The following is a 25,869-nucleotide window of genomic DNA, read 5'->3' as shown; positions in this document are numbered from 1 at the left end:
TCTGATTGGCCCATTTCTGGAAATAATACCTGTCAGTCAAGATTTTGTCTTCTAAATTATATCATTTTTTCCTTTTCACTTTTCTGTATTCTGCAGCCACTATTAACCGCTTCAGCCCCGGAAGATTTGGCTGCCATTTTTTGCGATTCGGCCCTGGTGCGCGGTCATGCGACGTTGCACCAAAACCAAATTTACGTCCTTTTTCCCCCACAAATAGAGCTTTCTTTTGGTGGTATTTGATCACCTCTACGGTTTTAATTTTTTTCGCTATAAACAAAAAAGCGACAATTTTGAAAAAAACACAATGGGGGTTATTTACTAAAGGAAACTCCACTTTGCACTGAAAGATCATTTCAGATCTACCCCTCAGATTTATAGTGACTGCACTTCCAAGTGCACTTGCAGTGCAAAGTGGATTTGCCTTTCGTAAATAACCCCCAATATTTTGCACTTTTGCTATAATAAATATCCCTGTTTTTTTTTTTTTTATTATTGTTTTTTATAAAGCTTATTTTTTCTTAGTTTAGGCCGATATGTATACATATTTCTGGTAATAAAAATCACAATAAGCGTATATTGATTGGTTTGCACAAAAGTTATAGCGTCTACAAAATAGGGGATAGTTTTATGGCATTTTTTATTATTATTTTTATCGGGACTGCGACATTATGGCGGACACATCGGACACTTTTGACACATTTTTGGGACCATTATCATTTATACAGCGACCAGTGCTATAAAAATGCACTTATTACTGTAAAAATGTCACTGGTGGGGAGGAGGCTAACACTAGACCTCCAATGCAATACTCCCAACACACACGTACCAGCACAAACGGCTGTATCTTAAATTGGGTGCTGAAATGACCAACGGCTGGAACCGACTGCAATCATAAGAAGGAAGTGTCACCAGCACACCAGGATCTCCAAAACTGGGTTCAAAAGTTTAATCACATAGTATCAAAAAAATAAATAGAAGCAAGGTTTTGGAGCCACGCAGGACCCCTATGTGATACTATGCGAATAAAATTTTGGACCCAATTTTGGAGATCCTGGTGTGCTGGTTAACACTAGGGGGCGATCAAGGGGTTAACCGTGTTAAAGTGGAAGTAAACTCCCATATCGTTTTCAGCCAAGGAAGCTGCCATCTTTGCCTCTGTTTAATCTTCAACTGCTATGGTGCTGCACATGTGATTCGTTATGATACCAGCCATTGGATGGTTTTATAGTTTGGCTGAGAGCACAGCCAATGTGCAGTTAGCATTCCCGGCATGCCTTTTTTTTTAACTATTTAAATCGTTGGGTTTACTTCCACTTTAACCATCCACATCTCCATGCTTTATTTTGTTGAGCAATCACTTTAAAAAACCATCCCAGTAGCCAGTATTTCTGGCTGTGGCCATCTTGAGTAAGGGCATGTGATTCATGTAGCATTTACTTCCTGTGTTTCGTCAGATTAGGCGACCCATCAGAATGTGTAATGGAAGTGACGTTTCGTCGCCGCCATCTTGCTACACCCTGCATTCGTCCACAGTAAGTATACAGTGAGGAGGGGGCAAGCGGACGCCCACCCGAGTTTTGCATTTTACACCTTTATTTAACAGTAAAGTGAGGTTATATAGTGAAATACAATACTTAGAACTCTGTGTAAATGCTTAGATGTTGAATTTTAAAAGCAGCAAACTTCTGTCCGGTTGGCAAACCTATGAGATCAGCAGGCTTGCTGCTGCTTTTTAAAATTCAACATCTAAACAGTCAGATGGAGTTCTAAGTACTGTATTTTACTATATAACCTTGGTTTACTGTTAAAAAATAAGTGTAAAATGCAAGTGGGTGTAACAAGATGTCCGCTTGCCTCCTTCTCAGTGTATCCTTACTGTGGAGGAGTGCTGGGTGTAGCAAGACGGTGGCGGCGACGAAACGTCACTTCTGTTACACATTCTGACAAGTCGCCTAATCCGTCTGCCCTTAGCTCAAACATGCAGACAGGAGGGTGTGCTTATTGTCGCATTGTCGCAATTGTCAGTTAAAGTAACAGTGCCTTGTTGCAAAAAATGGGGGGGGGGGGTAAATCTTCCAGAGGTCAAGTGGTTAAAGGGCTGGGAGGCATCGGCATTAAGGGTTTAATGCAGCCTCATGGTGGGAACAGGGCCTGCAGAAAACAATTGTTCTCTTTGTGCCCTTGTGTTGAACCTCCCATTGATCTATGCAGAATTTGCGCAGTTCGGTGGATATGATATGAATACGCGTTGTTGTTCGTCCCGTGTTTTTTTTTTCTAACCCATATTTTTCAATCCATTTGTATTGCTTTTTGTTTCCTGTGTTGTGTCTAACTGGGTATGTACAGTAATGATTGTTATCTATAGAACACAATGTTTTGTACTATGTGCGGGGGGCAGGCTGTGCGGCAGTAAATGGAGATCTCATCAGTCGTTTAGAGATCAGCCCCGAGCTCTTCTATAACCGTTCTCTATTTTTATCAGCTGGGATTCTTCCATCAATTGAAGGCAAAAGTCACAGCCAGGTTTTTTGCCAACATTCTCGGCTGGATTCCCTGTGTTGTTTTGGCTTCCTCCTGGCTGGAATACAGTGAGGGGTAAAAAGTATTTAACCCCCTGCTGATTTTGTATGTTTGCCCACTGACAAAGAAATGATCAGTCTATAATTTTAATGGTAGATTTATTTTAACAGTGAGAGACAGAAAAACAAAAAAAAAATCCTAAAAACACATTTCAAAAAAGTTATAAATTCATTTTCATTTTAATGAGTGAAGTACGTATTTGATCCTCTATTAATCAACAAGATTTCTGGCTCCCAGGTTTCTTCTACACAGGTAACGTGCTGAGATTAGGAGCACTCTCTTAAAGGGAGTGCTCCTAATCTCAGCTTGTTATCTGTATAAAAGACACCTGTCCACAGAAGCAATCAATCAGATTCCAATCTCTCCACCATGGCCAAGACCAAAGAGTTGTCCAAGGATGTCAGGGACAAGATTGTAGACCTACACAAGGCTGAAATGGTCTACAAGATCTTCGCCCAAGCAGCTTGGCGAGAGGGTGACAACAGTTGGTGTCGTTTTTTTACAAATGGAAGAAATACAAAAATAAAGGTCAAGCTCTCTCGGCCTGGGGCTCCATGTAACGTCTCACCTTGTGGAGTTTGAATGATCATGAGAACGGTGAGGAATCAGCTCAGAACTACATGGGAGAATCTTGTCAATGATCTCAAGGCATGCTGGAACCATAGTCACCAAGAAAACAATTGGTAACACACACTACGCCGTGAAGGACTGAAAACCTGGAGCACCTGCAAGGTCCTCCTGCTCAAGAAAGCACATGTACAGACCCATCTGAAGTTTTGCTAATGAACATCTGAATGATTCAGAGGAGAACTTGGTGAAAGTGTTGTGGTCAGATGAGACCAAAATCAAACTCTTTGGCATCAACTCAACTTGCTGTGTTTGAAGGAGGAGGAATGCTGCCTATGACCCCAAGAACATCATAAAGATTCTGAGGCCACATGGAAAAAGGTGTTATGGTCAGATGAGACTAAAATTATTTGACCTCAACAGTAAAGAGAAAAAGGTGAATGTCCTTGCATGGTTTAGTCAGATCCCAGACCTAAACCCCATTGAAAATCTGTGAAATTACTTGAAGACTGCTGTCCACAAACATTCATCAAATTTAACTGAACTTGAGCAGTTCTGCAAAGAAAAGTTGGTAAATGTCACAAAGTCTACATGTGCAAAGTTAGTAGAGACATATTCCAACAGACTAACCATACTGACATGCCAGCTACATTTCTTTTTTTTCCCCTTAATAATTAGGCCAGCCATTGTTCCTTTTGTCTGCTAAACACACCTTCATTCTGGCACTACCTCCCAAAAATATATTTCTCCATGGTCCAGCCCTGGTCTTCTGCCAAGTGGTGTGAACGAGCCCTTAAAGCAGGGGTGTCCAAACTTTTTTCAAAGAGGGCCAGATTCGATGAAGTGAACATGTGTGAGGGCCGACCATTTTGCCTGACATTCTTTGAACCATTAAAATTCGGTCATTCGAGCACTCATACCTGGCCCAACAAAAATTCTTGTGCCTTTGTCGCGCTCGTTTGCCCGACACACAGACGAATGCTCTGTTCTTTAGGGGTACCGTTAGGTCTTAATGGTACCCCACACATTGGAAACATGGGGTGCTTTTGGTGCAGCGCAATAAAAAAAAAAAAAAAGCTCTGGGACTTCTTTCCCTGCATTTTTGTGGGTATGGAAGCCCATTGAAATGCATGGGCTGCCCTACACACAGCATGCAGCCATGCAGATGTGAGCCAAGGGCTTATTGGAGGGGCAGTAAAACTACATGGTTAAGCTGTTTTTACCACCCCCAACTTCTCCCCCTTTAGCTGCAGAGGGAGCAGCTGGGGGTGTACACATGCTGTGGCTGCAGCTGGAGGTATGCTCAGGGTGAATGGGCCTGCACTGCAACTACCCCGCAACTGTGTGGACTGCACAGTTGCGGTATAGTGATGCTACATTTACGGGCTTAAAACAGGTGGTAAGGAGGCAACATAATGCCTCTTTACCACCTTTCAAATGCCTCTGAAAAGCGATCTGTATATGGATTGCTTTTCAGAGGAGCAGCAATCCTGGCTGCTATCACACACACAAGCACCACAAAAGCAGTTCTGATGGTACAAGAATGGGGGGGGGGGTCTGGATTAAAAGTAACACACATGCATACACATACACACAGACATACACACATACAGACACATGCATACACATATAGACACATGCATATACTTACATACATACATACATACAGGCACATACATACATACATACATACAGACATACACGCACATACATACACGCACATACAGACATACATACAGACACACACACACACACATACATGCACACAGATACATACAGACACACATGCTGCACACACATACAGACACACATACACGCACATACATACAGACACACATGCACATACGCATACATACAGACACACATGCAATCATACATGCACAGACACACACACACATGCACACACACACACACAGACACACATGCACATACAGACACACATACACACACACACATACATACATACATACATACAGACAGACATGCACACACACACACATATAGACACACATGCACACACATACACAGACACACATACATACAGATACACATGCACACATACATACAGACACACATGCACACACATGCATACAGACAGACATGCACACACATACATACAGACAGACATGCACACACACACATACAGACACACATGCACACACACACATACAGACACACATGCACACATATACATACAGACAGACATGCACACACACACATACAGACATACATGCACACACACACATACAGACACACATGCACACATATACATACAGACACACATGCACACATACAGACACACATGCACACACATACATACATACAGATACACATGCACACACACACACATACACATAAATAAAGCCTTTTTAAAACGAATCTAGCTTGTAGTACAGTACCTTTCCATTCCATTTCCTCATTCAGCCGGGTACTGCACTGTAGGGGGAAGCAGAGAGCACAGCACACTCCTCTGCACTTTACTTTCACTTTTGAAGCCGACGGAGCTTCACACAGTGCCGGGGATCGGCTCATTTGACAGCCCTGATCCCGCAGCACACCAGGCGGGCCGTTCAAAACCGGACTGCGGGCCGCGATTGGCCCGCGGGCCGGACTTTGGACATGCCTGCCTTAAAGGTAAAACTTATTTTTTTAGTTTTGGGTAGAGTGGAGAGGGATTAGAACACCTGTCAGTTTGTATTGCTCTCTATACCTCCGTTAGGGAGATTCACCCTTTCTATTTGTCCTGTTTACCAATATCACCAAGCGTGAAAGTGAAAAAAAAAGAATACAATTTTGGGAGGTCCCCAGGACAGGAATAGAGGGGAAATCTTTCAATGGAGACACTAGTTCTAGTTCTAATTCCTTCACAGTGGAGGCATTTCCTCTTACTTCCTGTTTGGCTATGGGACAGGAAGTGAAGGTAAATCTCCCCAATAGGACAAAGATGGCAAACATAAACCACACAGGGGCTATAATCCTCTCTTGCTCTATCCAAAATGAAAAAAAAAAAAATTCTTTTAGTTCTACTTTAGGCAGATTTCATCCATATTGACGAGCACCATAAAGCTGGCCATACGTCTTGTATTTCAGAACAATTTCTGATGGCTAAAATTTGAGCTTTGGTTTGCCCTGTCTGTATTACCCAGCTCAACAAATGTCAATTTAAAAAAAAAAATGTAAAAACTGAAACAATTGAAGTAGCAGGGTGGAAAATTTCTGGCTGAAAGGTGACTATATCCAATCAGACATAGTCACCGGTTGTCAGGATACACAGATTCCTCCATCCACAGTGTTTATCATGGATAGAAAGATCTCTTTGATTTCTCTTGTTCAGCCCGTGGACCGAACGGGAAAAATCTATACATGTATGGCTACCATTAGAAAGACACGACAATAGATTTGCTTTAACATTTATAACAATAAAGTGGATGTAAGCCATTGATTTTCCTTCGTGTTTAATGCTTGACACACTATTGTTATAATGATGTATAGCCGTGCTCATATCTAATCCAGGAACTATATGAAACCTAATAGAGTAACCCTCTAATTAAATGAATAAACATTAAAACAAGACCAAAATAAGCCTCTTTTGATGGTTTAATGGCATGGATGAAATCTTATACAATATAAGTTTTATGGCGAAAGTCAATATAAAAATATTCCCATTTCCAGAGTTTTACAATACTCCCATTACGGGTTCTCTGGTAGTTACATCACCAATCAATAATGTTTTTTCAGCGACGATGCTTTGGAGACAGGTATTGATGGGAGCTGGTTAGGTAAGAATTGTTTCATGTGCAATTTACACAGGAGGCAAACTGACCGAATGTCATCTCATAATAAATCTTTACAGAACGTTCAGCCAATATCTGAAATGACAAAAAGCCATTCTCTGTATTGCATTAACTTCACTGATTTGTAATATTTATTTATAATATAATTATGTATTATACTTATATTATATACATTATTTGTATATATATATATACAGTGGTGTGAAAAAGTGAATAATGTAATACATGATATTACAATCAAATAAATTATATTACAATCAAATATTTTAATGAAAATAATAATAAGTATTATTATGATTACTATCATCATTATTTTATTATAAATAATAATACAATTTAAAAAATATATACTATAAATAAATATATAAAATAATCATAGATAAATTATAGATATTCAATATATTTATTTGAAATAACAAATAAATTCAGATTCCGAATACTTTATCAAACCCAAGTCAATTATTAAACCCCAAGTGAAAATGAAAATAAATAATAATAAATACATTTATATATATATATATATATATATATATATATATATATATATATATATATATATATATATATATATATATATATATATATATATATATCAGTGGTGTGAAAAAGTGTTTGCCCCCTTCCTCATTTCCTGTTCCTTTGCATGTTTGTCACACTTAAGTGTTTCGGAACATCAAACCAATTTAAACAATAGTCAAGGACAACACAAGTAAACACAAAATGCAATTTGTAAATGAAGGTGTTTATTATTAAAGGTGAAAAAAAATCCAAACCATCATGGCCCTGTGTGAAAAAGTGATTGCCCCCTAAACCTAATAACTGGTTGGGCCACCCTTAGCAGCAACAACTGCAACCAAGCGTTTGCGATAACGTGCAATGAGGCTTTTACAGCGTCCTGGAGGAATTTTGGCCCACTCCTCTTTGCAGAATTGTCCTAATTCAGTTACATTAGAGGGTTTTCGAGCATGAACGGCCTTTTTAAGGTCATACCACAACATCTCAATAGGATTCAGGTCAGGACTTTGGCTAGGCCACTCCAAAGTCTTCATTTTGTTTTTCTTCAGCCATTCGGTGGTGGACTTGCTGGTGTGTTTAGGATCATTGTCCTGCTGCAGAACCCAAGTTCGTTTCAGCTTGAGTACACGAACAGATGGTCGGACATTCTCCTTCAGGATCTCTTGGTAGACAGCAGAATTCATAGTTCCTTTTATCACGGCAAGTCTTCCAGGTCCTGAAGCAGCAAAACAGCCCCAGACCATCACACTACCACCACCATATTTTACGGTTGGTATAATGTTCTTTTTATGAAATGCAGTGTTCCTTCTACGCCAGATATACTTGGACACACACCTTCCAAAGAGTTCCACTTTTGTCTCATCGGTCCACAGAATGTTGTCCCAAAAGTCTTGGGGATCATCAAGATGTGTTGTGGAGAAATTGAGACGAGCTTTGATGTTCTTTTTGCTCAGCAGTGGTTTTCTCCTTGGAACTCTGCCATGCAGGCCATTTTTGCCCAGTCTTTTCCTGATGGTGGAGGCATGAACGCTGACCTTAACTGAGGCAAGTGAGGCCTGCAGTTCCTTGGACGTTGTTGTGGGGTCTTTTGTGACCTCTTGGATGAGTCGTCGCTGCGCTCTTGGGGTAATTTTGGGCGGCCGGCCACTCCTGGGAAGGTTCACCACTGTTCCATGTCTTCGCCATTTGTGGATAATGGCTCTCACTGTGGTTCGCTGGATTCCCAAAGCTTTGGAAATGGCTTTATAACCCTTTCCAGACTAATAGATCTCAATTACTTTCTTTCTCAATTGTTCCTGAATTTCTTTGGGTCTCGGCATGATGTGTAGCTTTTAAGGATCTTCTGGTGGACCTTACTGTGTCAAGCAGCTCCTATTTAAGTGATGCCTTGATTGTGAACAGGTGTGGCAATAATCAGGCCTGGGTGTGGCTAGAGAAATTGAACTCAGGTGTGGACAACCACAGTTATAGTATGTTTTAACAAGGGGGGCAATCACTTTTTCACACAGGGCCATGATGGTTTGGATTTTTTTTCACCTTTAATAATAAACACCTTCATTTACAAATTGCATTTTGTGTTTACTTGTGTTGTCCTTGACTATTGTTTAAATTGGTTTGATGTTACGAAACACTTAAGTGTGACAAACATGCAAAGGAACAGGAAATGAGGAAGGGGGCAAACACTTTTTCACACCACTGTATATATATATATATATATATATATATATATATATATATATATATATATATATATATATAAATGTATTTATTATTATTTATTTTCATTTTCACTTGGGGTTTAATAATTGACTTGGGTTTGATAAAGTATTCGGAATCTGAATTTATTTGTTATTTCAAATAAATATATTGAATATCTATAATTTATCTATGATTATTTTATATATTTATTTATAGTATATATTTTTTAAATTGTATTATTATTTATAATAAAATAATGATGATAGTAATCATAATAATACTTATTATTATTTTCATTAAAATATTTGATTGTAATATAATTTATTTGATTGTAATATCATTTATTTAAATATAATTTTTTTTAAGTATTTATAAATAAAACCAAATAAGTAATTAATATCATTTATGGCTTATTTTATTTTATTTATAATAAATATATATTTAGAATTTGTTTTTATTATTTATAATGTTTACTTATTTACTTTAATATATTTATGAAAAATCTATATATTTGTATATAATCAAGACCTTCTTCCAGAATCAATGTCCAGAGTACATTGTGAGTAGTGACTGGTCGATGAGCTGTGTGTGGATGACAGATATATGTCCATGTATTCAGGGAGTGTAGATATTTTCTAGGTTATATTTTATGCCATCGTGACTCAGCTTACTTTACCTACCTGCATGTGGCTGAGCCATTCCAATGATCTGACATTGATGGATATAGAGAGCTCGGCCCCATCAGTGGGAAGTGTTCAGAGGGTTAATTCCCATTTGTTGAGCTGAACAGATATATCTACAAGTCACCATGGGACCAGGAAGAGGCAGTAAAGCAATAAAACAATTGTGAGAAATAAATCACTTCTTAGTTAATTTTCTCTACCACTCCTGATCTGTTCTATACATTGCTACTACTTTATATTGTTTATTACTGGAGTTCAGTTTATTGTCCTATTAGGTGGCAACCTAACTCATCCATATCCATCATTTTGTTTATCTATCTCTTACCTATCTAGAGGCGGCTGGTGGTATATATTTTTTTGACCCCTAAACTCCATGCCAGGGAGGATCCTGCCTAATGGACAATGTTACAATAACAGTCTGTCCATCTATAGTAAACCATTTTACTGCTGGCGAGCACATTGGGGCCCAAATGCAGTGTTGGAGCGCATAAGATGCGTTTTTCCTAACCTGGGTATAGGTGCCTGTCTCCCAAGAAAACAATACTGTTCCTCTTTAATGGGGTGGTGCAGTAGGGTTTGGGTAGTGGCAACACATTGTGAAAGAAAGAAAGAAAGAAAGAAAGAGGGATGGAGGGACAGCAGGCCCAGATCCTACACCACAATAGAAATATGGGTATTCCAAGATATTTAACAAACAGCAGATAAAGATACTCCAAACACCTGGTGTTAGTGCTTCAATCATCCCGGGGCCATGGTTGTTATGGTGTCAGGATGGTTGAAGTGCATTATTTATATTATTGCATTGTAATATAAAATGAAATCATTCAACTCACCATAATGCAGAATCAGTGGGAGTGTGTCACTTGCCACCATCGCCTGCCACTGGATGTCATCAGGGGTCACTAGCAGTGTCCCTCCTTACACCAGGAATTCCCAACAGAGTCCCTCTTTATATCAGGTGCCACCAGCGGAGTCCTTTCTTACATCAGGTGCCCCCAGCGGAGTCCCTCTCTACATCAGGTGCCCCCAGTGGAGTCCCTCCTTACATCAAGTGTCCCCAGCGATGTCCCTCCTTACATCAGGTTTCCCTAGGCAGTGCAGTCCCTCCTTACATTATTATATTATTATTATTATACATAATTTATATAGCGCCAACAGTTTACACATCGCTTTACAATGTATAGGGGGGGACAACACAATTACAGTACAGTTCAATACAAAGGGTACAGGAGGGCCCTGCTTGTAGAGCTTACATTCTAAAGGGAGGGGGTGGTGGCACAAAAGGTAATAGCTGCAGAGAATGATTTGATGGGGGTGGCATTACATCAGGTGTCTCCAGGCAGTGGAGTCCCTCCTTACATCAGGTGTCCCCAGGCAGTGGAGTCCCTCCTTACATCAGGTGTCCCCAGGCAGTGGAGTCCCTCCTTACATCAGGTGTCCCCAGGCAGTGGAGACCCTCCTTACATCAGGGGTCCCCAGGCAGCGGAGACCCTCCTTACATCAGGTGTCCCCAGGCAGTGGAGTCCCTCCTTACATCAGGTGTCCCTGGGCAGCGGAGTCCCTCCTTACATCAGGTGTCCCCAGGCAGCAGAGTCCCTCCTTACATCAGGTGTCCCGAGACAGCGGAGTCCCTCCTTACATCAGGTGTCCCCAGGCAGCGGAGTCCCTCCTTACATCAGGTGTCCCTGGGCAGCGGAGTTCCTCCTTACATCAGGTGTCCCCAGGCAGCGGAAGTCCCTCCTTACATCAGGTGTTGTCTCCAGGCAGTGGAGTCCCTCCTTACATCAGGTGTCCCCAGGCAGCGGAGTCCCTCCTTACATCAGGTGTTGTCCCCAGGCAGTGGAGTCCCTCCTTACATCAGGTGTCCCCAGGCAGCGGAGTCCCTCTTTACATCAAGTGTCCCCAGGCAGCGGAGTCCCTCCTTACATCAGGTGTCCCTGGGCAGCGTAGTCCCTCCTTTACATCAGGTGTCCCCAGGCAGCAGAGTCCCTCCTTACATCAGGTGTCCCGAGACAGCGGAGCCCCTCCTTACATCAGGTGTCCCCCGTTTAGTCCCTTGGCTCTGCTTCTTGTCGGCAGCAGGCCATGAGGTGGGGGTTGGCAGCGGTCTCTTTCCCCGTGGGTTCAGTGGAGATGCCCCCGATCCGTGCAGCTAACCAGCTTCAGTGTACAAGAGAATTGTCTACTTGTACACTGAAGAGAGAAGCCGATTGGCTACATGGAGCGGAGGCCCCTCCCCTCTCCACTGAACACACGGGAAAGAGATCTCGTGGCGGCAGCCATATTTTTGGAGCCAGAAGCTGCTTTCAGTGCCAAAAGCAAAATCCCGTTATTTTGATTGGGACGGCCTCAGATCGGGACGAGGGTCCAAAAATCGGGATTGTCCCGGGAAAATCTGGACTGTTGGCAAGTATGCAAACAATGTACCCACAGACACCCCCGCCTCGGTCATTCAATACACAAATTTACACACACAAATCCTCGTTCTGGCTCTCGTGCCTGCAATGGCGGGTGGCCAGCGGTGGTCACACCCGCCAGCCAGGCGCATCGGGTCGTGCAGCGGGTCGCACGCGCCTGCTATGGCTCTTAAAGGAGACGCCATACATATACGTCGATTTGTGCAGGAGAGCCATTCTGCCACCGAATATGTACAGGAACCGATCGGAAAGTGGTTAAGGTATAAAACCTTCAGCCACTTTAAGTGCCAACCTATTTCATCCATATCCATCAATCTATATATCTGGAAGCTTTCAATTTGCTCTGTCCCCTTCCCTTCTTTCTTTCTTTCTTTTGCTTACAACCATTTATTTGGTATCTATCTATCTATTGAACTCTGTTTATCTATCTTTTTCTTTGGAATACATTTTTTCTTTGGAAACGGTCTACTGTATATACAGTATTTATCTATATACTCTCTCCAATCCCTCCTATTTGTCTTTTTCTTCCTATTTATTCAGATTTCTATTTATTTGGCATTTATCTATCTATCTATTGTTTTTTTAATTTGGAATCTATTTATTTCTTTGGAATCTATATACTACTGTACAGTACATCTCTTTCTTTCTTTCTCTCTCTCTCTCTCTCTCCATCCCTTCAATTTTTTCCATTTACCTACCTATCTCTCTCTATCACCATCCGTTCTGTCTGCATCCATTTACTTGGAATATATTAGATTGTAAGCTCTTATGAGCAGGACCCTCCTTTCCCTCTTGTATTTCATTGTATTGTAATTGTACTGTCTCCCTTCATATTGAAAAGGCGCTGCACAAACTTTTGCCGCTATATAAATCCTGTATAATAATATAATAATAATAACAATCCATCTATCTTTCTGAACTCTATCTATCTTCTGTGTGTCTCCCTCCATCCCTTCTGTCTTTCCTTTCCCTCCATCTGGGAGGACGTCAGTTGCGAATGTCGGCAGTTGTGTTCTGTGATAATCACTGATCCTGGAAGACTGGGACATAAAAAATACATTTATCTCCAATGACAAACAGAGCTCATTAGGGTCCATGGAGCCGGGAGTGTATGTAAGCAGCAATAATATGATGAGAAGAACACTTGTCATGTTACATTATCAGGTTGGATGGTGTAGTCGGGTTTTCTGCCTGATGTGACGTCCGCAAGGAATATGGCTAAATATTCGGAGCACAGTCGGGTACAATGGCTACGCTTCATTGTTCTTACTTACGTTAGTGATGATCTTGCTCTTTTGTATTTCTCATTGCTGTGAAAATAGTGTTGCTTGTATTTATCTTAGCATTGTGTGTTGCTGTCCTAACTTAAAATGTGTGTGGGCAAATAAAAAATGTTGGCTTCATATTGAACATACTGCCCTCCTGAACCTTATTCAGATCCTTCACGTTATTAAAGGTTTCTATCATGCCTCTCCTTTTCCTTCTTTCCTTCCGACTGCACATATATTAGAGTCCCAACATCTTTTCTGATATCTTTTATCTCCAGACCTTTCACCATTTTTGTTGCCCATCTCTGGACCTGTTCTATCTTAAAGCAGGAGTTCCGCCATTTTTTATTTATTTTTTTAAAAGCCAGCAGCTACAAATACTGCAGCTGCTGACTTTTAAAATAATGACACTTACCCGCCCAGCGCGCCTGCGATGTCGGCACCCGAAGCCGATCTCCCGATCGTCTCCCGGGTGCTGCCGCCGCCATCTTGGGTATGGGAATCAGGAAGTGGAGCCTTGCGGCTTCATTTCCCGGTTCCCTACTGCGCATGCGCGAGTCGCTCTGCGCAATAAGGATGGTCCCCGCTGTCTCTGGGATCCGTGTGTTTTCCAGCAGACAGCGGGGGACCCACGGGAAGTAGCGTAAATATCCGCAGATTCTGTGGCTATCTATGCCGGAAGTGGCTGCAGATACCTGTACTGTACAGGTATCTGCACCCCCCTCCCTCCTGAAAGGTGCCAATTGTGGCGCCGGAGGGGGGGAGGGTTCCAATGAGCGGAAGTTCCACTTTAGGGTGGAGCTCCACTTTAACAATTTTTGTAAGTGAGGATTCCAGAACTGGACACAGTATTCTAAATGGGGGTCTAACTAATGATCCAAAATAGGAGAACCAGGAACCAGGACCTTATTCTTCCTGCTGGTGACTCTTCTAGTGATAACTAAGATCTATGTAGAGGAATCGGGACCTCCTTCCTCCTGCTGGTGATCCTCTAACGATAACCTAAGATCTATAAATATAGAATCAGGATCTCCTTCCTCCCGCTAATGATACCTCTGGTGATAACTAAACATCTATATAGGGGGATCAGGACCTCCTTCCTCGTGCTGGCGATCCCTCTAGTGATAACTAAAGATCTATATAGACCAGCCTTTCTCAACCTTTTCAACACAGAGGAACCCTTGACATAGTTCTCCGGTCTCGGGGAACCCCTACTAAAAATTAGAAATCTACAACTCATGATACATTAGTGTGATGGTCAGTGGGAAGAAAGGTCCTTACACTTGTGGTCATTGGGAAGAATTACCTCCTTACAGATACCTAAAAAGATCAATGGTGTGAGTAGGAACTTATGAGGCAGAAATTGCCCAATGCTGAAGGAACCCCTAGCAACCTCTGGAGGAACCCTGGTTGAGAATCATTGATATAGAGGAATCGGGTCCCATCTCTTCCACAGCCCATTGCCCCAGTGAGCGCAGCGGGGGGGCAGAGCAGGGAGCCCCTGACTGATAGTCATGGGCTCTCTGCTCAGGGATCTGTGAGATCGGCGGTGTTTGATCGCTCGGTTCTCAGTGTTAGAGCCTGCGGGGGACAGATACAGCATCTACCTAGGTAAGTATGATTCTGGAATCAAAAAAATAAAACCATACTTCTCTTTTAAGTCCTAATTTGTACAACTTTTTTATTAGATCATTATGTGAAACTGTATCAAATGCTTTGCTGAAATCAAGATATGCTATGTCCATAGCACCATACTGGTCCAAAGCATTGGTAATATAGTCAAAAAATGGAATACAATTAGCCATAGATCCCATCTGTCCCTGATTTGGAGCAATGTCCCTCTGTCCCTCATTCTTCCTCATTTGTCCCTCATTTTGCTCTGATCCATTTAGATGTATATAAAATGCACGTTTTATCTATCTTAAGGTGTTTCCCAGCGCTAAACCTTTCACTTGATTTCTAAATTGCTGCATTTGTAGATTCCAAAAGCCAATATAAAGGAATAGTAGTGGTAAAAAAGCACTCGTGGGTTTAACCAATCTTGTTTTTTTATACAATTCTCCTTTAAGTGGGCGTGGCAAGGGGTGTGTCCTATGCCTGCATACTTTTGCTGATAGGTGTTCCTCATTCCCATCTCAGAAGGTTAAGAGGTCTGGATTAGCACAACTCACAATATTTTGAGATGGGAAGAGAGACACCTAGAAGCAAAAGTATGTATCCATAGGACACGCCCCGCCCCCTTAAAGGAGAATTACACATAAAAAAGATCACTTAAAACCACACTTCTTTTTACCTTTAGATTACTTATTTAGATTACCTTTAGATTACCTATTACTATTATTATTATTACTATTTATTACCTTTAGATTACCTATTTAGATTACCTATTCCTTTAGATTGGCTTTTGCCATTTAGAAATGCAGCAATTTAGAAATCAGATGAAAGGTTTAGCACTGGGAAACACTTTAAGATAGATAAAAAGTGGGTTTTATATATACACCTATATAGATCAGACCAAAATGAGGGACAAATGAGGAGGAAAGAGGGACGGAGGGACTTTGCTCGTAATCAGGGACAGTTGGAAGGTCTGGATTAGTCTGCCATGATCTGCACTCAGTAGAGCCATGGAGCTTTCGGGTCCAGCAGGTTGTCTGCATTTTTAACTGCAAGTCTGAAATTTGCTTGAAAAGATGAGATGCACCAAATTCACGGAACTTGAAATAGATTTGGTGGAGGGGCGTAAAATACGGACCACCGCGACATGGGACCTGAGCCCCTGACATCGTGATAAAGTCCTACAGCTGAGAAAAGTCGATCCAGTCGGCACGGGGTGAAAGGTTCATGGTGGTGATAGTAATGCCACATTAATTATGTCAGCATTGCATCGGCCTGCAGAGACCTGGAATGTGGCCAAGTTATGTCACATTGGGGCATCCTCTGCTTTAGACGCCGTCTCGCCTACTGTCATGTGGCCACGCTATGCAAGTTGGATCGATTCCTCAGCACGCGGCACCTCCTGGATGGTGGTGACGGGTCACATGACGCTGCGGAGCATTCTGTGTGACAACTTCTGCATTTCACTTTCGACCTGAATTCAAGGGAAACTTCATTATTTAAAGTGAACTTAGCATCCGATGTATTGTTATGTTACAGTATAAGCAGGACCAGGACAAGGTCATCTAGAGCCCAGGGCAAACATGCCAAATTACCCCCCCCAAGATATACAAGCATTACAGGCCAGCAACCCCCCCCCCCCCCCCCACCCAGAAAAAAAGAAAATTGGAGCAATCTGCATGCTTACCTCCCAAGCATAAATTCCTTCTCATCTTAGTACAAATCCACCCCCTGCTGAAATCCCCCCTCCCAGAAACCCCCCCAGCTCAAATCTTCTCATTCCGCATATGCTCCCAGCACATCCCCCCCCCAAAAAAAAACCCTTCCTAGCACAAATCCTCTACCCCTTAAATTTCCCCTCCAAACACACCTCCCCCCCTCACTCCAACACTCCCCTCCCAGCAAAAATGCCCCTCTCCCGATCCTCCAGCATAAATCCCCCCCCCCCCCCCAGCTCAAATCCTCTCATTCCACATATGCTCCCAGCACAATTCTCCTCCCAAAAAAACAAACAAACACCCTTCCTAGTACAAATCCTCTACCCCTCAAATTTCCCCTCTGAACACACATCCCCCCCACTCCAAATCCCCCCCAGCACAAATTCCCCTCCCTCAATTCTCCAGCCTAGCATAAATCTCCCCCCCCAGCTCAAATCCTCTCATTCTGCATATGCTCCCAGCACAATCCCCCCCCAAAAGAAATCCCCCCTTACTAGCACAAATCCTCTACTACCCCTCAAATTTCCCTTCTGATCACACCCCCTTGCCACTACAAATCCCCCCCCCCCAGCACAAATTCCCCTCCCTCAATTCTCCAGCCTAGCATAGCCCCCCCCCCCAGCTCAAATCCTCTCATTCTGCATATGCTCCCAGCACAACCCCCCCCCCCCCCCCCCCCCCCAAAAAAAATTCCCCATTCCTAGCACTAAACCTATATCCCTCAAATTTCCTGTCTGAACACACATCCTCCCCAGCACAAACTCCACTCCCCCAATCCTCCAGCCCAGCATAAACCCCCCCCCAGCTCAAATCCTCTCATTCCTCATATGCTCCCATCACAACCCCCCACCTCAAATTTCCCTTCCGAACACACATCCCCCCCACCACAAACTCTCCTTCCCCCAATCCTCCAGCCTAGCATAAATCCCCCCACCCCCCAGTCAAATCCTCTCATTCCGCATGTGCTCCCAGCACAATCCCCCCCCACAAAAAATTCCCCCTTCCTAGCACCCCCCCAGCACAAATTCCCCTCCCCCAATTATCCAGCCTAGAAAAAAACACCCCCCCAGCTCAAATCCTCTCATTCTATATATGCTCCCAGCACACCCCCCTCAAATTTCCTCTCTAAACAAACATCCCCCCCCCCACTCCAAACCCCCCCCACCACAAACTCTCCTTCCCCCAATCCTCCAGCCTAGCATAAATCCCCCCCCCCCCCAGCTCAAATCCTCTCATTCCGCATAGGCTCCCAGAACAATTCTTCCCCCCCCCAAAAAAATCCCCCCTCCTAGCACTAATCCTCTGCCCCTCAATTTTCCCCTCCAAACACCCCCCCACTTCAAATCCTTCCCAGCACAAATTCCCCTCCCCCAATTATCCAGCCTAGCATAAACACCCCCCCCAGCTCAAATCCTCTCATTCTGCATATGCTCCCAGCACAACACCCCCCCCCCCTCAAATTTCCCCTCCAAACACACATCCACATCCAAAAACACATCCCCCCCCACTCCAAACCCCCCCACCACAAACTCTCCTTCCCCCAATAGTCCTTTAACCACTTAAAGACCGGAAGGATTTGCCCCCTTAGTAACCAGGCCATTTTTTGCGATACGGCACTGTGTCGCTTTAACTGACAATTGCGCGGTCGTGCGACATTGTACACAAACAAAATTGACGTCCTTTTTTTCCCACAAATAGAGCTTTCTTTTGGTGGTATTTGATCACCTCTTTGGTTTTTATTTTTTTGCGCTATAAAAAAAAATAAAAATCAGACACTTTTTAATAAAAAACAATATTTGTTACTTTCTGCTATAAAACATACCCAATAAAAAAATTTAAATAATCAAATTTCTTCATCAATTTAGTCCAATATGTTTTCTGCTACCTGTTTTTGGTTAAAAAAAAATCCCAATAAGCGTATATTGATTGGTTTGCGCTAACATTAAAAAAAAAGAGCAACATCTTTGAAAAAAAAAAATTATTTTTACTTTTTGCTATTATACATATCCAAAAAATGTTTTAACAAAAAAACTATTTCTTCATCAGTTTAGGCCAATATATATTCTTCTACATATTTTTGTAAAAAAAAACAAAAAAAAACGCAATAAGCGTATATTGATTAGTTTGCAAAAAAGTTATAGCGTCTACAAAATAGGGGATAGTTTTATGGCATTTTTATTATTATTTTTTTTTTTTTACTGTATAAATGACACTGACAGGGAAGGGGTTAACAATAGGGGGCAATCAAAGGGTTAACTGTGTTCCCTAGGTGTGTTCTAACTGTAGGGGGGAGGGTACTGTCTAGGAGGAGAGAGGGATTGGTGTTCATACTTAGTATGAACACACAATCTGTCTCTACTCCCCTGAATGAACCGAGATTTGTGTGTTTGCACACACAGATCCCGGTTCTCACTCTGTCCCGGGTGCCCGGGAAACATCGTGCCTGCCGATTTGCTGAGCCAGCCTGCCACAGTAAAACTGCGGTGGCTGGTCTGGAAGGGGTTAAACGAATGTACTGAAGAGAAGACTGCAGATAAACAGGTACAACTTATGTAGTAGGATTTGAATTGGGGGGGGATAAATTTTGGTCATTTTTATTATTTATTTTTTTACTAGTAATGGCTGTGATTGTTAGCGGGACTGCGACATTGCGGCGGACAGATTGGACACTTTTAACACTTTTTTTGGGACCAGTGGCATTTATACAGCGATCAGAGCTAACAATAGCCACTGATTACTGTATGAATGTCACTGTCAGGGAAGGGGTTAACACTAGGGGGCGATCAAGGGGTTAAGTGTGTTTCCTGGGAAGTGTTTGTAGCTGTGGGGGGAGGGGACTGACAGGAAGTAGAGAGAGAGAGATCGCTGTTCCTGATCACTAGGATCAGCAGATCTCTTTCTAATCCCATTCTGGCTCTCTGAGGAGCGATTGCGGGTGGCCAGCCACATGCATCGGCTCCAACGTCGCACCGCGGGCACGCGCCCCCTATCCCCTACGGCGATTCGCCCAGCAGAGCCAACCTGCCGCAGTATAATGATGGCGACTGGTCAGCAAACGGTTAATCAGGACCCATAGAACAGGTGGAGTGTCAGGAAACAGACGAGTTCTGACATGATGAGGCCGACCAGCCATTGATGGTGTTTGAAGTTCGGTTATGAGCCTCGGCACCGCAGGTTTCCCCCGTTTCTTGTCTCTTCGTTTCTGGCGCGCCCGTTCATTGTACTCTTCATTCTCAGCCACCTTCAAAGCAGCGCAGTTATTACATTGTTTGGGAGGTTTATCAGACAGATAATCCCTTGAAATGCCCCGATGCTACATTTCATTATCCAGGCACGCCGGCCGACATTTCACATCCCGCTCCATCCCATCAGGAAGAGCCGTACAAGTGAGTGACGGCGCGGCTGATCATTGCGCGTCTGCGAAGGTCATTTCGTTACACGAGTCGCTGGCGACATTCAGATGAGACAGAGGAGTCTGCGGCCGGTTTATCTTTAAAGTTGCCTTCAGCCCCTGGTGTAGACTGCCAGTTTTCATCGATTGTATAGCAAGAGACGATTGTGGAACTGGAATATAGATACTAAAGACAAAACTTTTTTGAAATTTTTTTTTCACAAAGGGCTCATTCACACATGCACCTATTATTTGTATCAAATCACTTTTCAGAGGACGTTTGGTGAGCAATGAGGAGCCGCTATGTCACCCCCTCCCCCGGTTTAACCCTCAAAATGCTGACCCACCACGCCACAACGTGAAAGCTGCAGCACGGCCTAATTCACTTGAATGGCGGCGGTACCAGGGCTGGTGCAAGGATTTTTGACACCCTAGGCGAAACCTCATTTTGCTGCCCCTCGCCCTGACCCCACCCCCTTTGCCCTGCCCATGTATACCCCACCTTTTTAATGCAGCACCCATCAAATGCAGCCTCACCAGTGCCCATTAATGCAGCCTCACCAGCGCCCATTAATTCAGCCTCACCAGCGCCCATAGATATATATATATATATGTGTTGATATAGACGTGAACCTCAACTAGTTTTGTGGCCAATGCCACTTGAGGAAGCAGCATTGGCCGCAAAACTAGCTGAGGTCCACGTCTATACCAACACCATTTGTACCCCTACATACCTGTGGGGGCTATTACTAAAGAATCTTACTGTATTGTTATTTGTAACAATGGATTTTATGTTTTTGCTGTAATTTAGGAATGTTTTTGTATATTTTCCAATAAATGTCATTTTTACTAATGTTTTTTTGCATTACTGGGTACAGCAATAGTCCAATTTAAGTTGGGTGATTAAGGGCAAATATGTTTTTTGGAGTAGCCCTTGCTCAATCCCCTCCCTCCTTTTCACTGTCTAAAATTTAGGATGATGGTACCCATTTTTTAACCTACCTTTGAGGCAAAATCATTTGTTGGCAGAGTTGTACAGGTTTGCTCAAGAATATCCCTGTATTTAGCACCATCCATCTTTCCCTCAACTCTGACCAGTTTCCCAGTCCCGACTGCTGAAAAACATCCCCACAGCATGACGCTGCCACCACCATTCAGTGGGGATGGTGTTCTTTGGGTGATGTGATGTGTTGGGTTTGCACCAGACATAGTGTTTTCTTTGATGGCCAAAATGTAAAATTTTAGGCTCATCAGACCAGAGCACCTTCTTCCATACAATTTGCCATTTAGTTTTTTGCTGAAAGTAATGTCTTTCTTCTGGCCGCTCTGCCATAAAGCCCAACTCTATGGAGTGTACGGCTTATTGTCGTCCTATGTACAGATACTCCAGTCTCTGCTGTGGAGCTCTGCAGCTCCTCCAGGGTTACCTTAGGTCTCTGTGCTGACTCTCTGATTAATGCCCTCCTTGCCCAGTCTGTGAATTTTAGTGTGCGGCCGTCTCTTGGCAGGTTTGCTGTTGTGCCATGTTCTTTCCATTTGGTTATGATAGATTTGATGGTGCTCCTAGGCAGGGCAGGACTTAGGGTGGTGGGGGCCCCTGGGCTTGAGTCACTTTCGGCCCTACCTTCTATACATTACCGTATTTATCGGCGTATAACACGCACCCCAAGCTTAGGAGGGAATTTTAAAGAAAAATCTTACATTTAAATGCCCATCAATGCAGCCTTATTAGTGTCCATCTGCAGCCTTGCCCATCCATCTGCAGCCTTGCCCCGGTGTCATTTGCAGCCTTCTCATTGCAGTCTTGAAGTTTAAAAATGGAGCCGCAGAGATACAGAGTCCTGTGTATGTCGGCAGCTCTCAGGTCCTCTCAGCGGCTCTCGGGTCCTCTTGGGTCACCTCGGCGGCTCTCGGGTCCTCTCACAGTCCCGAGTGGAGCCGAGACTAGCCGAGTGTGCTCGGCTCGGCTCACAGTCACACCCAGTCCCTGTGTTATGTCCATCATAGGGCGGGACTGTGAGCGGAGCCGAGCCGAGTACACTCAGCTATGTATCTCGGCAGGGCCCGCGGGGCCCCCTATTGGGCGGGGCCCATGGGCTTGAGCCCAGTCATGCCCAATGGTAAGTCCGACCCTGCTCCTAGGGATCATCAAAGATTTGGATATTTTTCTTATAACCTAACCCTGACTTGTACTTCTCAACAACATTGTCCCTTACTTGTTTGGAGAGTTCCTTGGTCTTCATGGCAGTGTATGGTTAGTGGTGCCTCTTGCTCAGGTGTTGCAGCCTCTGGGGCCTTTCAAAAAGGTGTGTATATGTAATGACAGATCATGTGACACTTAGATTGCACACAGGTGGACATCATTTCACAAATTATGTGACTTCTAAAGATAATTGGTTCCACCAGAGCTTTTTATGGGCTTCATAACAAAGGGGGTGAATACATACGCACATGCCAATTATCAGTTTTTGATTTCTGAAAAATAGTTTTATGTATATATTTTTCTAATTTTACTTCACCAACTTAGACTATTGTGTTCTGATCCATCACATATCATTCAGATTTAAAAAACATAGAACTAAAGGCTGTAATGTAACAAAATAGGTAAAAGGCCAGGGGGGGGGGGGGGGGGGGTGAATACTTTTGCAAGGCATTGTATATTTCTTACCAAAATTACAAGTTATTATTGCACCACAGTTGGAAGTTTTAGACACTGTTTCTATACAGAATGGCGGCCGCACTGAATTAAACATTACATGGCATGATACATTTGTTGGAAACATGTTTAATTAGTGATCTGCTGCATATTAAAGTGCTCCATGTGACAGATTGCCTTAAAAAAAAGTTAAAGCATTTTTTTTTTCGAGCAAAGTGGAGATGCCCTTTAAATAGCATGGTGGCTTCAGATGGGGGTTGGAGACTATAGCAGTCTGAAGTCACATCTATGGCTTAATGAGACGTCCCCCCGGGCTCAATGTTGCTATAAATGAATATGAATATTTGGCAAGAAGCGTTTTAGATGCATTTTATGGGAAACCATCTGACAGATTGGACGGTACCCAGCAAGAAGGCTTGGCAGGCTCTGCCTGTTACCTAAAGCGTCACTAACCTTCACTGCCAGGACGCAAAAAAAGATTGAAAGATCCTCACCGGAATTAGCTCATCCAATTATTGCAGAATGCTTTTATGTCATCCTACAAATAGGTTTATTGTGCACAAAAGAACTCTTACTATGTTGAAGGGACTTTCTAGTATTTTTAAAGCAATACTTCTGCTGAGTACACATAATAGATACAGTGGAGCCTTGGTTTACGAGTAACGGGGTTAACGAGCATTTTAAAAGATGAGCAACTATTTTTTTTTTAAATCCTGACTCGGTTTGCAAGTGTTGTCTCACAAAACGAGCAGAATTCAAGCGAATGGGGTGTGCAGTACCGCATTTGGCCAGAGGTGCGGGGGCGCCGGGGACACTCGGAATGGTTCGAAGCTGTTCTGAAATACTCGGAATGACTTGGAAATACTCAGAAATACTCGGAAATACTCCTTTCCCGAGTGTTTCCAAGCCTTTCTGAGTTCAGCCGAGCTGTCCCCGAGTATTTCCGAGGCTCTCCTGCACACCCCTCCCCACCTCTGGTGACATGCGGTATTGCATGCAATAGAAGTCAATGCAGAACAAATTATCTTCGTTTCCATTGACTTCTATGGGGAAACTCGCTTTGATATGGGAATGTTTGACCATTCTTCCAGAAGTGCATTTGTGAGGTAAGGCACTGATGTTGGACGAGAAGGCCTGGCTCGCATTCTCTACTCAAATTCAACCCAAAGGTGTTCGGGTTGAGGTCAGGACTCTGTGCAAGCCAGTCAGTCAAGTTCCTCCACCCCAAACTCACTGATCCATGTCTTTATGGACCTTGCTGTGTGCACTGGTGTGCAGTCATGTTGGAACAGGAAGGGGTCATCCCCAAACTGTTCCCACAAAGCTGAGAGCTTTAAATTATCCAAAATGTCTTGGTATGCTGATGCCTTAACAGTTCCCTTCACTGGAACCAAAGGGCCAAGACCAACCCCCGAAAAAACAATCCACACCATAATCCCCCCCTCCACCAAACTTTATACTTGGCACAATGCAGTCAGGCAAGTACCATTCTCCTGCCAACTGCGAAACCCAGAGTTGTCCATCAGATTGCCAGACAGAGGAGCGTAATTTTCATGCCAAAGCACACTTCTCCACAGCTCTAGAGTCCAGTGGCTGCGTGCTTTACACCACTGCATCCGGTGCTTTGCATTGCAATTTGTGATGTAAGGCTTGGATGCGGCTGCTCGGCCATGGAAACCCATTCCATTAAGCGCTCTACACACTGCTGTTGTTGTTGCCTGGATTGACCACAGTTTGGTCATTACACACTATTGTTAGTTGTCGCCCATGCCCAGATTGATCTCAGACTTTGGTCATTACACACTATTGTTAGTTGTCGCCCATGCCCAGATTGATCTCATATTTTGGTCATTACACACTATTGTTAGTTGTCGCCTATGCCCAGACTGACCTCAGCCTTTAGTCATTACATACGATTATTAGTTATCAAACCTGCCCATGCCCAGATTGACCTGAGTTTTCAGTCATTACACACTGCTGTTAGTTGTCAGCCCTTTCCATGCCCAGACTGGCCTTAGCCTTTGGTGATTACACACTATTATTATTATTATTATTATACATGATTTATATAATGCCAACAGTTTAAGCAGCGCTTTACAATGTAGAAGGGAGACAGCACAATTAGAGTACAGTTCACTACAGAAGAGAAGGGAGGGCCCGGCTCGTAGAGCTTACATTCCAATGGGAAAGGGTGGTGGTACAAAAGGTAATAGCGGCAGAGAATGATTTGATGGGGTGGCTCGGGGACAGTTGTTAGGTGGGTGTGGGATAGCCTTCAATGAATAAGTGAGTTTTCAGGGATCTCCTAAAGGTGGACAGCTTAGGGGCTGATCGGACATACCGGGGCAGGGATGGGAGAGGCTCTGGAGAAGTCCTGAAGGTGAGCATGGGAGGAGGTAACAAGGGAGCTAGAGAGCAGGAGGTCCTGGGAGGAGTGGAGAGGACAATTTGGGTGATATCTGCAGATGGGGTTGGTGATATAGATGGGGACGATGTTGTGAATGGCCTTGTATGTTATGGTTAGCATTTTGAATTTTATACGGTGGGGTAGGGGAAGCCAGTGAAGGGATTGGCAGAGAGGGGTGGCAGTCATGGAACGATTAGTGAGGTGTATTAGTCTAGCAGCAGAATTCATAATAGACTGAAGGGGGGATAGCCTGCCTATGGATAGGCCATGAAGGAGAGAGTTGCAGTAGTCAAGGCGGGAAATAATCAAGGAGTGAATAAGTTGCTTTGTGGTGTCATTAGTCAGGAAGGGTCGAATTCAGGAGATGTTGCGGAGGTTAAGGCGGTAGGATTTAGCCAGTGATTGGATGTGGGGGCTGAGGGAGAGGTCAGAGTCAAGGATTACACCCAGCACCTTGGTATGTGTGGCGGGACCAATGGTTGTGCTGTTGATCTTAATGGTAAAGTCATGGGGGTAGGGGGGACCGGGAAGGAGGAAATATAACAAGCTTTTATAAAGAT

The 25,869-nt window shown here is 43.4% G+C and overlaps 1 protein-coding gene across 7 annotated transcripts in view; it reads left to right on the top strand.

The window, feature by feature from the left end:
• The window catches only part of PPP1R9A (protein phosphatase 1 regulatory subunit 9A), a 368,034-nt gene that overhangs the window by 134,585 nt on the left and 207,580 nt on the right, over positions 1–25,869 (top strand). The gene's annotated exons all lie outside the window — the stretch shown is intronic.

The sequence above is a fragment of the Lithobates pipiens genome, unplaced genomic scaffold (assembly GCF_037356315.1).
Source record: "Lithobates pipiens isolate NorthernLeopardFrog02 unplaced genomic scaffold, aLitPip1_a1.2 Scaffold_19, whole genome shotgun sequence".
Taxonomy (NCBI): Eukaryota; Metazoa; Chordata; class Amphibia; order Anura; family Ranidae; genus Lithobates; species Lithobates pipiens.
Note: the sequence above shows the minus strand (reverse complement) of the source record. Positions and strands in the feature narration are given on the sequence as shown.